Source organism: Dendrobates tinctorius, unplaced genomic scaffold (genome assembly GCF_039654945.1).
Source record: "Dendrobates tinctorius isolate UK_male_01 unplaced genomic scaffold, ASM3965494v1 ptg000014l, whole genome shotgun sequence".
Lineage (NCBI taxonomy): Eukaryota > Metazoa > Chordata > Amphibia > Anura > Dendrobatidae > Dendrobates > Dendrobates tinctorius.
In genome coordinates, this window is record NW_027361682.1 from 20,848,888 (window position 1) to 20,866,823 (window position 17,936).

General features: G+C 46.5%; 1 protein-coding gene across 1 annotated transcript in view; it reads right to left on the bottom strand.

Moving 5' to 3' along the window:
• Window positions 1–7,845, bottom strand: part of ABCA5 (ATP binding cassette subfamily A member 5) — a 244,628-nt gene extending 236,783 nt beyond the window's left edge. The window contains exon 1 of the mRNA XM_073559971.1: window positions 7,679–7,845. The gene's annotated coding sequence lies outside the window, so the exon portion shown is untranslated. The remainder of the gene's footprint in view (window positions 1–7,678) is intronic.
• Between the last annotated feature and the right edge of the window lie 10,091 nt (window positions 7,846–17,936).

A 17,936-nucleotide genomic window follows, 5' to 3' on the forward strand; every position in this document is an offset into this window, starting at 1 on the left:
GCAGATCCCCATGTCCCAGAGTGCCAAGGAGAAGACAGCCTTCTCAACACCTGATGGGTGTTTTCAATAGACTGGGATGCCCTTCGGTCTGCAGGGCGCCCCGACCACCTTCCAAAGGGAAATGGATCGGATCCTGGCTCCGCATAAGAAGTATGCCGCAGCGTACCTTGATGACATAGTGGTCTTTAGCCCTGACATCTGCCAAAGGTACAGTTGGTTCTGGATGCTTTAAGAAGTGCGGGGTTCACAATAAATCTGAAGAAGTGTGCCATAGGTCAAGTACCTGGGCTATGTCGTCAGAAGGAGCAAAATTAAACCGCAGATAAATAAGATCAAGGCGATTCAAAAGTGAACTGCTTACCAAGAAGCAAGTGAGAGCCTTTCTTGGAATTGTGGGTTATTACCGGCAGTTCATCCCAAGTTTTGCTATAATATCCACACCACTGACGGATCTTTTAAAGGTACCAAGTCAACCGTAGTTAAATGGACTACTGGCACAGACATGGTGTTCCAGGAGCTGAAGCAGGATCTGTGTAAACATATGGTTCTGTTCACATCAGACTTCAGCAAGGAGTTTGTGATCCAGACAGATGCCTCAGAAGTCGGTTGGGAGCCATGCTGTCTCAGGAGATAAATGGGGAAGAGCATCCCATCCTGTATCTGAGCCAGAAGCTCTCGTCATGCAAGAAAAATTACGCCATTGTGAGGAGTGTCTGGCCATAAAATGGGCAGTGGATATGCTAAGGTATTATCTACTAGGCCGGAGGTTCAAACTCGTCTCCGATCATGCCCCTCAGAGATGGTTAAGGGAGAAACAGGGTAAGAATGCCCGGGTGACGAGATGGTTCTTAGGCCTCCAAGATTTCAGGTTCCAAGTAGAACAGAGGCCCAGGAAGCTACACGTGAATGCAGATGCCCTCTCCCGAATTCCCTGTTTGGTGTCCAAAGGTGTCAAAGCCCCTGGCTTTTGGCAAAGGGGGGGGATATGTGACAGGGACACTGGTGTCATACATGAGGGGAGATATGTGTCACTGAGATTGCTTTCCTGTGTTTTCGCAAACATGATATGTGCTAGGAGCAATCCAGCTGCTATATGGGCATGGCTTTCATGGTGAGTAGGTCAGAGATGGGCGGGACGCCTACCCACCATATTTCCACCTCAAGGGTGTGGCTGGAGGGGAGTTAAATGTCCAGCCAGTTTTATTTTCTCTGTCCATATATGTGGAGGAAAGCAAGCCTCTGGAGTGCTAGCTCCTGTAAGAGCTGCCATATGTGTTGTCCCAGAGGAGCTGGGCAGGATTATGTATGAACTGTTTATTTTCATTTGAGCCAGACAGGCTGTTTTTCTGTTACCATTTTGTTTTTGGCTTTTGAGGCAATAAAACCCCCCTTCCCCCGAAAGACTTTAACCACCCATGTGCCTGAGTCTACCACAAGGAGCACCTAAGTCTGTCAACCCCTTACCACACACACACAGTTATACACACGTGGTCAAAATTGTTGGTACCCCTCGCTTAATGACAGAAAAACCCACAATTGTGACAGAAATAACTTGAATCTGACAAAAATAATAATAGATCAAAAATCCATGAAAATCAACAAATGAAAGTCAGACGTTGCATTCAACCATGCTTCCACAGAATTTTTTAAAAATAAAATTCATGAAATAGGACTGGAATGGCTATGAGGAAAACATTGGACTATTCTGAAGTGTCCTTCTATGAGCCCTGACCTAAATCCTATTGAGCATCTTTGGAAAGAGTTGAAACATGCCACCTGGAAAAGGCAACTTTCAAACACGAGACAACTGGAGCAGTTTGCTTTCGAGGAGGGGGCCACAAATACCTGTTGAGAGGTGCAGAAGTCTCATTGACAGTTACAGGAATCGTTTGATTGCAGTGATAGCCTCAAAAGGTTGTGCAACAAAATATGAAGTTAAGGGTACCATCATTTGAGTCCAGACCTATTTCATTAGTTTTATTTTTAAAAAATTCTGTGAAAGCATGGTTGAAAAGCAATGTCTGACTTTCATTTGTTCATTTTCATAGATTTTTTATCTATTATATTACTTTTGTCAGATTCAAGTTATTTACGGTATGTGAACATTGTGGGTTTTTCTGTTATTAAACGAGGGTACCAACAATTTTGACCACATGTGTATGAAAGATAGACATCCACATTTTCCAATAAGAACCTGAAAATAAAAAACAATAGACTATTTTCTCATGTCATATTTCCATTAAATGGCCATATAAGAACGTAACAGGATATCATTAAGATTTGGCTTGACTTTCTGATCATGGAAATCTGACTGCCTGGACCCCCGCAATCCTAACAAAGAATGGGTGCTGCAGCCTCTTGTGAGATATCCTCTACACCATCAATTGGATTATATAATTTCATATGTGTGTGTTATGGATTGTGTTGTGAATCAAATAAATAAAAATCCACAATTACTGGAGATCATGCAGCATCTCCTCTGTGAGTCATAACTAAATTAGTAAGGAGATGACAGTTTCTAGAGGAGCAAACCCTTGCTGTATACTTCCTCGTTAGCAAATAGATGCTACGTCAAAGGTGACGATAATTACCCCTAAGGCAAGATGGTAATGTCTAGCCCACACCGGGGATATCATATGGCAATGCAATATTTTCATGCCATGTTGATAGTAATGGTAATCGGAAATATGGTAGCCATATTATTCCACTAGGAGTTTCCCGTGGGAAAATGACAAATCCTGTCCTTGCACCGATCTTTCTGTGCATACAATCAAGGCTGTGAGGACGGTAAGCCAAATCTCCGACTCCTCAACTTCCCTGACTTCCGACTCCACAGCACTGGTCACTACTTAGCATGTATGTACATAAAGTGCAGCACAGATTCATCTCAGCTAAAAGCCGAGATCCTTAGATCAGGGACAAAACAGACATTTATAGGACATTTCACAACTTTCCCAAATTATTATGAAAACATTTACAGCACATCCTGCATTGTACTACTGCACCCAGTTTATTATTTATTTTAGGAGTTGGAGTTGCTCCATTTTATACCAACTCCAAGCAAAATGAACCTGACTCCGACTACACAACTTCGACTCCACAGCCCTGCATACAATTATCTATCCTCCTCTCACCTGACCAGGAGTAGGGGTAAGGAATGTGAATGAGATTCTATCTAATACCGTATATACTCGTGTATAAGACGAGCTTTCCAGGACAATTTTGTGCTGAAAACGCCCCCCTCGGCTTATATACGAGTCATTGTCACAGAAAGACGGCGGGGATGGGGGGGCGGAGGAGCAGCGAGTCACAGAGGCAGGAGCCGGCGGTTGCGGCTAAAGCCTGTGCCCGCTGCTAAAGAGAAATGAATATTCACTGATCAGTGAATACTCATTTCTCTTATAGCACACACAGTTACAGCCAAAGGCTTCAATCACACATCCTACTTACCTTCCCTGCGCGCCCTCGCTGCATCTCATTCCAGTGCCAGAAGCTCTTCCGGCCAAGCGATCACGTGTACCCGATTATTAAGGCAATGAATATTCACCTCTCTCCACTCCCATAGGCATGGAGTGAATATTCATTACCTTAATGTGCAGGGACACGTGATCGCTCGGCCGGAACGAGATGCAGCAATGGCGCACAGGGAAGGTAAGTAGGATGTTTTTGTTTTTTTACAGGAACTATGCATACAAGGATAGGGGATAAGGAGCTATGCATACAAGGACAGGGACGGGGAGCCATGCCTACAAGGACAGAGATGGGGAGCCATGCAAACCAGGACAGGGATGGGGGGGACCATGCATACCCAGCTTATACTCGACTCAATAAGTTTTCCCAGTTTTTCGTGGCAAAATTAGGTGCCTCAGCTTATACTCGAGTCGACTTATACTCGAGTATATATGGTATCTTACCTAGAGACAAAGATGTTTCTATATTTCATCCCTTTTAGCTTTTAATTTTTTTTTTTGCCTTGTGTATATGTCTTTTATTTATTTTTCCTTTTTTACAGCTCTGTACATTGTACTTTTTTTTACTTTTTTCATATATAAAATCTAAAATTTAATAGGTTTGTTCCTTACTGCTCTAAACGTACCAACAACCTCAAAGAGGGTAAGATTAGCCTTGTTGTGTTACTCTGTATATGCCAGAGTGCAAGTAGTGTACCTGTCAAGTGTTTTGGATATCTGGATGCGTCTGTACTTGTGTGTTACCCAAGGAAAAACAAAACAGCAAGTGTGATGTACAATGTCTGCAAGATATGTTTTCTGTTGCAATGTGCTAACAAATCCTCCATTTTCTTTGAGAAGCTGCCTGCCAGTGTCTCAGTTACATTGCACACTGCAGCAGCTTCCCTTCCCCCGAGTGCCATAAACCAATTTCCTGTCACCCCATTTGGCTTCTCTCAGCCTCAGCTGAAAGAGGGAAAAAAAAGTGCGGGAAAGGAAAACTCTTTGTTTGAAATAAAGGTTAGAAGTAACCCTTTAAGAGCCTGCCCTGCGAAAACCGTACCAAGTAGAGATATGGAAATCATATTTTTGTAACCTGAGCGGTCCCAGCTTCGATACCGCGTATCTTTCGAAGTTCTACCCTGTCCAGAACATGAGATAGGATTTCCGCCCAAATGGACGGTCATATCGCATAGATGTTTGATGTTTTCTTGATAGGCTCATTACGCTGGGAAACATGATACCACTGACGAGTCCATACCAGCTTCTCCCATAAAGTTATAGCTAATCTAAGTTTTGTAGCCAAAACATAACTTGGATAAGAGAGGTGGGATCAACCCAGAATGCACCTCTCTGTGATGTCACATAGCAAAGCCTATAAGGCATTCCCTGGGCAAACCAGCACAGAACAGCTGCAGAGTCCGTGCTGACAAGAACTCCAGATGAGTGGAGATGTGTGGCTCCTCCCCCCTTAAAGCCGCATGGTCTGCCTAAGGAACAATATGGAACTGTGAGTGTAATCTCTTTGTTTTCTCCACTTTTATTTTATACCTGTAATGTACATATTTTATGTCTCAATTTTATAGCAACTTTTATCTGTAATCACTGCCCTACTTTTTCGGGGAATAAATGATATAATTATTTAGATCTGTCTCTATGCTCTAAGAATCGAACTATACGCCTTTGTTAGATAATCGCTACTAATTCAAGGGGTTTGCCACGGACCCTCTTAATTTAACACTGTGAATTAAGTAACCGTGACTGGTGGCAGCGCGTTGTGTACGGCTATTGCGGCTTGCTGGCAGTCTAGAAGGGTCTTATATTGCTGAATAAGGGGCTGCGGCCACAGCATTGGTAATTCCCTTACTGCAGAAGCCTAATTGCCGGTTCACAACAGGCAGCCCGTCCGGCGACTAATTATCCTAGGTGCAGTTCCCTGACTGACCTGAGGGTAAGGGGGGCGCCGGAGAGCTGCGAGTTCCAAAGTGGAACTGAGAAAGTGGGATATACATAAATCCCCGCAGTACTTGGAAGATTGATAGCAGTGGTGGGGCATCCAAATTAAACTCCCCCTGCGGCAAATTGTAGAGCGAGATTAGCTTGCTGGATATTTTTGTCACATGGTGCCAGTGGTGGGATAACTAAGATAAGCCCCAACTGTGCCTGTGATAGCCGTGTGCCGGCATTGTGTCTCGTCCCTCCGTCCGCTGATACACCCGTGTCAGTGGTGGGACTGTGACATAGTGGTGACACAGGGTCCGCTGTCCCGTCACGTTTTGGTGGCAGCGGGACCCCCGTTAGTCGCCCCGTAAGTGGACGAACGGCCGTGGGCTGTTCGTCACAGCAAGTGTTGGCAGAAAGTAGTGTGGATGTGAGAACAGGCTGTGGGGTGCACTTAGCTCAACATCGGCCTACTGCAATAGGTGAGTGGACGAGCGAGTTTGAGAATCGGGGTCTTCCTATACGGCAACATATTCGAGTCACGTGTGTAGCGAGTAGGACATGCTTGCAACAGTGTTTTTTCATGCTTTTCCTAATTTTCCTTTTACAAGAACTACAGAAAAAATATTTACTCCTAATATATATATATAAAATACAAGGAACACGAGTTCCACTCTGTTTCTGTATTTTTGTTACTTTGTGTTGGGGCTGTCAGTCTGTGCTGGGTCTGTGCTGCGATCACCTGTGTTCATTTTCTTTAATCAGGCTTCTACTTAAGCATGCTAGTTCCTTCCTTCCTGCCCCCCTGTAAACTGATTTGTCTCTCTGGCTTTCCTGACCTCGGCTCGTGTATTGGACTTCGTCTCTCACTTCCCTTTGTCGTACTGCACCATTTCCAGGACCTGACCTCGGATTGCTCGACCTCCCTTTACTTACAGAAAGTAGGGTATATATTTACTGACTCGCGTCACATTATCACACTTCTGTGAAATAAACGTGTCCAGTTATGAAGCAACACTGATTGTGAATCAATTTCTCCTGCTGTTGTGTAAATGGATGAGACGACAGGTAGAAATGACAGGCAATTAGAAAGACAATCCCTGAAGAGGGGTGGTTCTGCAGGGGGTGACCACAGACCATTTCTCTGTTCTCATCCTTTTTGGCTGTTTTGGTCACATTTGCATTTTGTCATTGCTCTCACCCCTTGTGGTACTGTACAGTAGCACGAGGCACCATCTACAAACTACAGAAGTTGCTCAGGTAGTAAAGCTCATCCAGGATGGCACATCAATGCGAACTGTGGCAAGAAGGGTAGCCAGGAGACAGACAAGTATACTAGGAGACGTGGAGGAGGCAACAACCCAGCAGCAGGACGAGTACTATCTTCTCGCACGAAGATAGCATGGTGTACGTTTGTCATTTTTAAGGTTTATGGGACCGATGTAGACAACATTGTGTGTATGAGACCCCCAAAGATGACACATCCACCCCTTTGAAAGTCAATGGAACTGACGGAAAAAGCACTTTTTACTTAATTTGATGCTTTTGTGACTGACTAGCATAGAGATTAAAGACCGTTAGATTTGTTAAAAGGTGATAAAAATTTTTGTGGGCCATAACTTTGATAGGAACATCTGGCCGCAGTGCTTTTACACACCCTCCCCTACTTCAATACTGAAGAAAAAAACAGTGAAAAACACTAGCGAAATACTGTATAAATTCAGTGTGAAAGTGGCTATCCCATGAAAGACATAGGACATGGCATCGATGTGGGACTGCTAATTCAGCACATAGGACTAGTGGTCAATCCATGATGAAGGAGATGCGCTCCATACGCTTTTCCATATTTCCCATTCAGTATAAAGCAGATACCGCATCTCCGCACCAGGGTTGGTGCACCGGGCACCGCCGATGTAAAGGCCACACGCTGCACCCGTGAGACCTATGCTATGTAATGCACGGCTGCAAAAATTACCACACTACATTAAAAAACGCAAAAAATGCGTGCGGCCATGGGGTAAACCGCACAGAGCCCCGCCATACACCTGTACACATTACCAGCATATATATATAATAATATATAATATAATATATAATACATATATATATAATATATATAATATAGGGCAGGGGCAATAATGAATATATACCAGCACTAGCACAGAGCTGCAGATAGGGAGCGCTGTATTACCATAGGGTGGGCAGGGACACTGGGCACCCACAGTGGGCACACAATGGACACCCCCTGGCAGCGTACACAGCACCCTCCCCAGACAGACACACGGTACCTGCAGCCGCAGATGCTCCAGGATGGGGATGCTGCTCCTGCAGGCCGGAGATTGTACCCAGGCCGGCCCCGCTTCCGGCACGGCAATGATCTCACAGACAGCGGCTGCCGGAGAATGGTCCCGACTCCCCGGGGCAGCGCTCACACTGACAGCCGGGGACTGGGAGGAGGGACCACAGCGGGCACCGGCGACATCTGCCGGCCATCACGGGGCACTGCAGCCGGAGAACAGAGGGTGACTCATCAGCAGCATGGACATGGGGATATACACAGCACACAAATATATATATATAAACACACACAACTCACAAATATATATATACTAGTTGTAACACATCGGGTATTCTAGAATATGTATGTAGTTTATTTATGAAGTTTTAATAATAATGCAATAATGCACCCCCCTATCCTGGTATACATGGTCCCCCTCACACCCCTTTCCTGGTATGCATGGTCCCCTCACCCCCCTATCCTGGTATGCATGGTCCCCTCACCCCCCTTTCGTGGTATGCATGGTCCTCTCACCCCCCCATCCTGGTATGTATGGTCCCCTCACCCCCCCATCCTGGTATGCATGGTCACCCTCACCCCCCTATCCTGGTAAGCATGGTCACCCTCACCCCCCTATCCTGGTATGCATGGTCACCCTCACCCCCCTATCCTGGTATACATGGTCACCCTCACCCCCCTATCCTGGTATGCATGGTCACCCTCACCCCCCTATCCAGGTATGCATGGTCACCCTCACCCCCTATCCTGGTATGCATGGTCACCCTCACCCCCCTTTCCTGGTATGCATGGTCACCCTCACCCCCCTCTCCTGGTATGCATGGTCACCTTCACCCCCCTATCCTGGTAAGCATGGTCCCCTCACCCCCCAGTCCTGATATGCATGGTCCCCTCACCCTCCAATCCTGGTATGCATGGTCCCCTCACCCCCCTTTCCTGGTATGCATGGTCCCCTCACCCCCCTTTCCTGGTATGCATGGTCCCCTCACCTCCCTTTCCTGGTATGCATGGTCCCCCTCCCCCCTGTGCTGGTATGTATGGTCCCCACCCCTTTGCTGGTATGTATGGTCCCTCTCGCCCCCCTTTGCTTGTATGCATGGTCCCCTCGCCCCCCCTTTGCTGGTATGCATGATCCCTCTCCCCCCCTTTGCTGGTATGCATGGTTCCCCTCACCCCCCTTTGCTGGTATGCATGGTTCCCTCACCCCCCTTTTCTGATATGTATGGTCACCCTCACCCCCCTTTCCTGGTATGCATGGTCCCGTCACCTTTCTTTCCTGGTATGCATGGTCTCTGTTAAAATAAAAAATCTATAATACAACGCTGTCACTCTGTCCGAAGCCTTTATAGACTGCGCAAGCGCGACGCGCCTGCGCAGTCTGGCTCCAGACAGAATTAGGCAGCCAGCAGTGAGGAGTGTGTATGGCGCCGGAGATGGCGGTACCGTACACACTGCATACCGCCATCTCTGACGCCATACTTACTGTACATACCTGATCGGGAGGAGCGTTGCCGCGGTGCTTCTCTTCGGCCGGAGGCCGCGGCCGGAATCGCGCATGCGCATAGCGCGATCCGGCGCCATTTTACTGAAGATACACTTGCAGTGTGTCTTCAACAATATGGCGCCAGACAGCGCTATGGGCATGCGCGATTCCGGCCGCACTCCTGCCCTGGCCTCCAGCAGAACGTGACAGCGCTGGAGCACAGGAAAGGGTGAGAATAAATGTTTTTGTTTTTTTTTTTGGATGTGTGTAGTTTTAATACGAGTGAGGGGACCATGCATACCAGGATAGGGGAGGTGAAGGGGCCATGCATACCAGGATTGGGGGATGAGGGGTACCATGCATACCAGGATTGGGGGATGAGTGGTACCATGCATACCAGGATAGGGGGGGGTGAGAGGACCATGCATACCAGGATTGGGGGGTGAGGGGGCAATGCATACCAGGATTGGGAGATGAGGCGTACCATGCATACCAGGATTGGAGGATGAGGGAACCATGCATACCAGCAAAGGGGGGCGAGAGGGACCAAATATACCAGCAAAGGGGTGGGGACCATACATACCAGCAAAGGGGGAGGGGGACCATGCATACCAGGATTGGTGGATGAGGGGTACCATGCATACCAGGATAGGGGGTGAGGGCACAATGCATACCAGAATAGGGATGAAGGAGTACCATGCATACCAGGATTGGGGGATGAGAGGATCATGCATACCAGGATAGGGGGTGAGGGGACCATACATACCAGGATAGGGGGTGAGGGGGCCATGCATACCAGGATTGGGGGTGAGAGGACCATGTATACCAGGATAGGGGGATGAGGGGTACCATGCATACCAGGATTGGGGGTGAGGGGACCATGCATACCAGGATAGGGGGTGAGGGGGCCATGCATACCAGGATTGGGGGTGAGAGGACCATGCATACCAGGATTGGGGGATGAGGGGTACCATGCATACCAGGATAGGGATGAGGGAGTACCATGCATACCAGGATTGGGGGGTGAGGGGACCATGCATACCAGGATGAAGAATGGGGTGCCATGCATACCAGGATTGGGGGGTGAGGGTGCCATGCGCACCAGGATAGGAAGGTGGCAGCACATAGCAGTATGGGAGACCATATACCAATAAAAATGCTTGCCACCTGGGCGTAGAACGGGTTTATAGCTAGTAGTTATATACTCACCTTCCGACGGCCCACGATCTCCACTCCACGCGCCCAGCCTCGCGGTCCCAGTAATGCATTGCGCGAAACACCGCTGATGACATCGCGCTCTCGCGAGAGTGACATCATCTCCAGTTTAAGGCGCAATGCATTACTGGGACCGCGAGACCAGGCGCATAGAGTGGAGATCGCGGGCCGTTGGAAGGTAAGTATAATCTTTGTTTTATATTAATTCTTTTTTACAGAGCTCTGCGCCCGATTGAGCGCTGCACCCGACTGCGCCGGCTGCTGGCGCAGCTTACCGTTAAAAACAGCTGCGCCTGTCACTGATTGGTCGCGACCTGGCGGCCGCGACCAATTAGCGCCGTGGGATTTCTGTTACAGACAGACACGATAAGACAATTATATATATAGATAAATATATATAAATATATATGGACCTAACTGTATATATTTTGTTTTTGTGTATATGTTTGTGAGTTGTGTGTGTATATATACACTGCTCAAAAAAATAGAGGGAACACTTAAACAACAGGATATAACTCCAAGTGAGCACAACCCCCATCTGTGGACGTCGGGCACTCAGACCATCCTCATGGAGTCGGTTTCTAACCATTTGTGCAGGCAAATGTGCACATTTGTGGCCTGCTGGAGGTCATTTTGCAGGGCTCTGGCAGTGCTCCTCCTGTTCCTCCTTGCACAAAGGTTGAGGTAGCGGTACTGCTGCTAGGTTGTTGCCCTCCTACGCCCCCTCCACGTCTCCTGGTGTACTGGCCTGTCTCCTGGTAGCGCCTCCAGCCTCTGACACAGACACAGCAAACCTTGCCACAGCTCGCATTGATGTGCCATCCTGGATGATCTGCACTACCTGAGCCACTTGTGTGGGTTGTAGAGTCCGTCTCATGATATCACGAGTGTGAAAGTACAACCAACATTCAAAAGTGACCAAAACATCAGCCAGAAAGCATTGGTACTGAGATGTTGTCTGTGATCCCCACCTGCAGAACCACTCCTTTATTGAGGGTGTCTTGATAATTGCCAATAATTTCCATCTGTTGTCTATTCCATTTGCACAACAGCATGTGAAATTGATTGTCAATCAGTGTTGCTTCCTAAGTGGACAGTTTGATTTCACAGAAGTTTGATTTACTTGGAGTTATATCCTGTTGTTTAAGCGTTCCCTTTAATTTTTGAGCAGTGTATATATACACACACAACTCACAAACATATACACAAAAACAAAATATATACAGTTAAGTCCATATATATTTGGACAGAGACAACATTTTTCTAATTTTGGTTCTAGACATTACCACAATGAATTTTAGAGAAAACAATTCAGATGTAGTTGAAGTTCAGACTTTCAGCTTTCATTTGAGGGTATCCACATTAAAATTGGATGAAGGGTTTAGGAGTTTCAGCTCCTTAGCATGTGCCACCCTGTTTTTAAAGGGACCAAAAGTAATTGGAGAATTGACTCCAAGGCTATTTCATGGACAGGTGTGGGAAATCCCATCGTTATGTCATTCTCAATTAAGCAGATAAAAGGTCTGGAGTTGATGGTTTTGCTGTGAAGGAAACCAGTGGTCAAAGGAGCTCTCCATGCAGGTGAAACAAGCCATCCTTAAGCTGCAAAAACAGAAAAAACCCATCCAAGAAATTGCTACAACATTAGGAGTGGCAAAATCTACAGTTTGGTATATCCTGAGAAAGAAAGAAAGCACTGGTGAACTCATCAATGCAAAAAGACCTGGGAGCCCACGGAAGACAACAGTGGTGGATGATCGCAGAATAATCTCCATGGTGAAGAGAAACCCCTTCACAACAGCCAACCAAGTGACCAACACTCTCCAGGAGGTAGGCGTATCAATATCCAAATCTACCATAAAGAGAAGACTGCATGAAAGTAAATACAGAGGGTTCACTGCACGGTACAAGCCACTCATAAGCATCAAGAATCAAAAGGCTAGACTGGACTTTGCTAAAAAACATCTAGAAAAACCAGCATAGTTCGGGAAGAACATTCATTGGACAGATGAAACCAAGATCAACCTCTACCCGAATGATGGAAAGAGAAAAGTATGGCGAAGGTGTGGTACAGCTCATGATCCAAAGCATACCACACCATTTGGAAAACACGGCGGAGGCATTGTGATGGCTTGGGCATGCATGGCTGCCAGTGGCACTGGGCCACTAGTGTTTATTGATGATGTGACACAGGACAGAAGCAGCCGAATGAATTCTGAGGTATTCAGAGCCATACTGTGTGCTCAGATCCAGCCAAATGCAGCCAAACTGATTGGAAGTCTGAACTTCAACTGCATCTGAATTGTTTTGTTTAAAATTCATTGTGGTAATGTCTAGAACCAAAATTAGAAAAATGTTGTCTCTGTCCAAATATATATGGACCTAACTGTGTATATATATATATGTGTATATATATATATATATATATATATATATATATATATATTATACACAACACACAAATATATATATTTTTTTGTGTGTGTGTGTTTTTGTGTATATATATGTATACACACACAGTGCACACATATATATCTATAATATAACCAGAAATGTATCCTTCTGCCAGGACGTCGGTTGGAGCAGCAGCTGCTTCACTGGCGGAGGGGAGGACAGAGAGCTAGAGAGACTCTTCCATTTTCGTGTAGCATTCAAATACATCGTCAACAGTGCGCACACTCCAGGCATAGACACGGCATGTGCTGACTGAGGTGCCATTTTATACAATAATCAAATAAATTGCACCATTGAATTAACTTTATTCTCCCCACCAGCACTGAATCATGGAGGCAGGGGCAGCTTCTGTCACTGCTCTGAGTATACAGAGCGGCCGCTGTAAACGGGCCCCTGGCCCTGACTGACACTGGCTCTACATTGAGGCCAACTGTTAGTCAGTGCAGGCGCTGGGCAGCATAATAACACTATTAACCTGCAGATTAACCGCATATCTGCAGTTTTACAGCATTATTTCTGGTGACAGGTTCCCTTTAATTTTGTAGTACATTACTACCATATAATGACACCGGAGTCAGTGCAAGCACATACCTCCATCTCTGCCAGTGTCTTCCATTTTACTGAAGACACTGTATGAATTCACAAACCACATACACTCTCCTTCTCGGTGCTTGTCCTGTCTGTTCTGAACAGTGACTGGCGGTCGAAAGGTGCCGTATCCACAGTACCGCTGTCTCATAGGCAGCGCAGCATACGCCTGTCTTCTCATCCCAACCAGTAAAGCCGCTGCCACACAGCCAATATTGTGGAGATGGCCCCAATCATATCAGACAACACCTCCCCCTCCTCTCCAATAAAATGGCATGAAAGTGCGGTATGCGCATGCGCTAACTGTGACGCTGGAGGCTTCCGACAGAAGGACACATCTCCGATTATATTATAGATATGTATATGTAGTGTGGTACAGTAAAGGGTGCTTTACTGGATGGGAGATACATTTCTCCCAGCAGATTAATGTTTGGCCGGGTGTTTCCCTAAAGACAGGACCTGCAATGATGTCATGGTCATGTGATCAGCCCATGTGATGTCTACCTCACTTGTGGGAGGGGTTATGGGCTATGTATTAGAGGTTGGTGTTTGGCACAGGGAGAGTGTGTGTCTGGAAGTTACTGGACTTGGCTGGAATTAGCCTGAACTTGTATACAGGATCCCCGTGCTGCAGGACTATAGCAGCAAGACTCTCAACAACCCTGGGAATGGCACCTGGCAGATGCCGCGGACCTGGCAGCTGCTTAGTTAAGCCCGTCCCGTGCAAGGGGTGAGTCTGGGACCAGTGGTTCTACAAGCTGGAGTATATTTATGTTTTTCCTTACTTTATGTTAACCTGCTGTTTGCAACGTGACATTAAACCACTGAAATTGGACTTTAAGCCTGTGTGTTGCCTTGTTACTGCAGCCCTGCCATTACCTACCAGAGCGAATCCCTACAGTATATATAGAAATACTGGCTGAAGAGCCCGGCGTTGCCCTGGCATAGTAACTCACTACGGTTAGTTATAACAAATTATAATGATTATTTCTATATATATAAAGCTGAATGTAGAGCCCTGCCCACTCCGCATTGCCACATTCACTATAATATCCCACATCATCCCGTCAGCCAGAGCTACCGGACTACTACCCCTAATATCCCACGTCGTCCCGTCAGCCAGAGCCACCGGACTACTACCCCTAATATCCCACGTCGTCCCGCCAGCCAGAGCCACCGGACTACTACCCCTAATATCCCACATCGTGCCATCAGCCAGAGCCACCGGACTACTACCCCTAATATCCCACATCGTGCCATCAGCCAGAGCCACCGGACTACTACCCTTAATATCCCACATCATCCCGTCAGCCACAGCTACTGGACTACTTCCCCTAATATCCCACATCGTCCCGTCAGCCAGAGCCACCGGACTACTACCACTAATATCCCACACCATCCAGTCAGAGCCACCGGACTACTACCCCTAATATTCCACATCATCCCGTCAAAGCCACCGGACTACTACCCCTAATATCTCACATCATCCCGTCATCCAGAGCCACTGGACATCTTCCATATCACACATCATCCCGTCACAGCCGCCAGACTACTACCCCTAATATCCCACATCATTCCGTCAGCCAGAGCCACCGGACTACTACCACTAATATCCCACATCATCCCGTCAGCCAGAGCCACCGGACTACTACCCCTAATATCCCACATCATCCCGTCAGCCAGAGCCACCGGACTGCTACCACTAATATCCCACATCAACCCGTCAGCCAGACCCACCGGACTACTACCACTAATATCCCACATCATCCAGTCAGAGCCACCGGACTACTACCCCTAATATTCCACATCATCCCGTCAAAGCCACCGGACTACTACCCCTAATATCTCACATCATCCCGTCATCCAGAGCCACTGGACATCTTCCATATCACACATCATCCCGTCACAGCCGCCAGACTACTACCCGTAATATCCCACATCATTCCGTCAGCCAGAGCCACCGGACTACTACCTCTAATATCACACATCATCCCGTCAGCCAGAGCCACCGGACTACTACCCCTAATATCCCACATCATCCCGTCAGCCTGGGGTCAGAACCAGAGCATTGAGAGGAACAGTCCTAACTTCCATACTGGGAATTCCTGTAAGAGAGGCCTGTCGTCAGAACCAGAGCGCTGACTGGATTTGCCCTGACTTTCATACCAATGATCCCTTTAATAGAAGCCTGGGGTGAGAATCAGAGCACTGAGGGATTTATCCTAACTTCCATACCAGAGATCCCTTCAAGAGAGGCCTGACGTCAGTACCAAAGCACAGAGTGGATTTGCCCTCACTTTAAGAGAGGGCCTGGGGTCAGAATCAGAGCGCAGAGTGGAATTGTCCTAACTTCCATACCAATGATCCCTTTAAGAGAGACTGGGGTCAGAACCAGATTGCTGAGTGCAATTGCCCTAACTTCCATACCGGAGATCCCTCATAAAAGAGGCCTGGGGTCAGTACCAAAGCGCAGAGTGGATTTGTCCTAACTTCCATTACGGGGATCCCTTTAAAAGAGGCCTGGGGTCAGAACCAGAGCCCTTAGTGGAATTGCCATATCTTCCATAGCAATCATCCCTTTAAGAAACCCTGGGGTCAGATCTACAGAGCTGAATGGAACGGTCCGAACTTCCATACCGGGGATCCCTTTAACCCCTTTCTGCCATTAGACGTACTATCCCGTCCATGTGCCCTGGGACTTAACTCCCAAGGACGGGATAGTACGTCTAATGCGATCAGCAGCGCCCACGTGGTGATGCGGGGGACTCCTTCCCTACAGGCCCCCGGATCCAAGATGGCGACGGGGGCCTTGTAGGGAGCTCACTTCCTCACTGCCTGCAAAGCGCAGGCATGAGGAAGTCTGCAGAACTGCCTGTGACAGATTGCTGATCTGTGATGTGACAGATCAGCGATCTGTCACAGGACAGTGATGTCCCACCTGGGACTATGTAGTAAAGTAAAAAAAAAAAAAAAGTGTAAAAATAATTTTAAAAAAATCGCTAAATAAATTAGGAAAAAAAATAAAAAATATTCCCCAATAAATTCATTTTTTTGAAAATAAAAAAAAAACAATAAAAGTACGCATATTTGGTATCGCCGCTTCTGTAGCGACCCACCCTATAAAACTGTCCCATTAGTTAACAACTTTAGCGAACCCCTTAAAAAATAAAAATAAAAAACAAAGCAAAAAATAATGCTTTATTATCATACCACCGAACAAAAAGTGCAATAACGCGCGATCAAAAAGACGCATATAAATATCCATGGTACTGCTGAAAACGTCATCTTGTCCCGCAAAAAACGAGCCATGATACAGCATCATCCGCAAAAAAATAAGAAAGTTATAGCTCGCAGAATAAAGCGATGCAAAAATAATTCTTTTTTATATAAAATTGTTTTAATTGCAAAAAACCGACAAAACATAAAAAAAACCTAAATGAGGTATCGCTGTTACCGTACCGACCCGAAGAATAAAACCGCTTTATCAATTTTACCGCACGCAGAACGGTGTAAACGCACCCCCCCAAAAGAAATTCATGAAACGCTGGTTTTGGTTCATTCTGCGCCCCAAAAATCGGAATAAAAAGCGATCAAAAAATGTCACGTGCCTGAAAATGGTATCAATAAAAACATCAACTCGTCCCGCAAAGAATAAGACCTCACATGACTCGGTGGGTCAAAATACGGAAAAATTATAGCTCTCAATATATGGTGATGCAAAAACTATTTTTACAATAAAAAGCGTCTTTTAGCGCCATAAACCGCCATAAATAGTAAATCAAACCCCCCGTTATCACCCCCTTAGTTAGGGAAAAATAATAAAATTAAAAAAAAGTATTTATTTCCATTTTCCCATTAGGGTTAGGGCTAGGGTTAGGGTTAGGGCTAGGGTTAGGGCTAGGGTTAGGGCTCAGATTAGGGTTAGGGGTGTGTTGGGGTTAGGGTTAGCATTATAATTGGGGGGTTTCCACTGCTCTCCAAATGCAACATGGCGTCTGATCTCAATTCCAGCCAATTCTGCGTTGAAAAAGTCAAATGGTGCTCCTTCCCTTCCAAGCTCTGCCATGCGCCCAAACAGTGTTTTACCCCCACATATAGGGTATCGGCATACTCAGGACAAATTGCAAAACAACTTTTGGGGTCCAATTTCTCCTGTTACCCTTAGGAAAATAAAAAATTGGGGGCAAAAATATCATTTTTGTGGAAAAAATGTTTTTTTTTATTTTCACGCCCAGGCGTTATAAACTTCTGTGAAGCACTTGGGGGTTCAAAGTGCTCACCACACATCTAGATAAGTTCCGTGGGGGGCCTAGTTTCCAAAATGGGGTCACTTGTGGGGAGTTTCAATAGTTTAGGTACATCAGGGGCTCTCCAAACGCACATGACACCCGCAGACCAATCCATCAAAGTCTGCATTGCAAAACGTCACTACTTCCCTTCCGATCCCCGACGTGTGCCCATACAGTAGTTTTCTCCCACATATGAGGTATCAGCGTACTCAGGACAAATT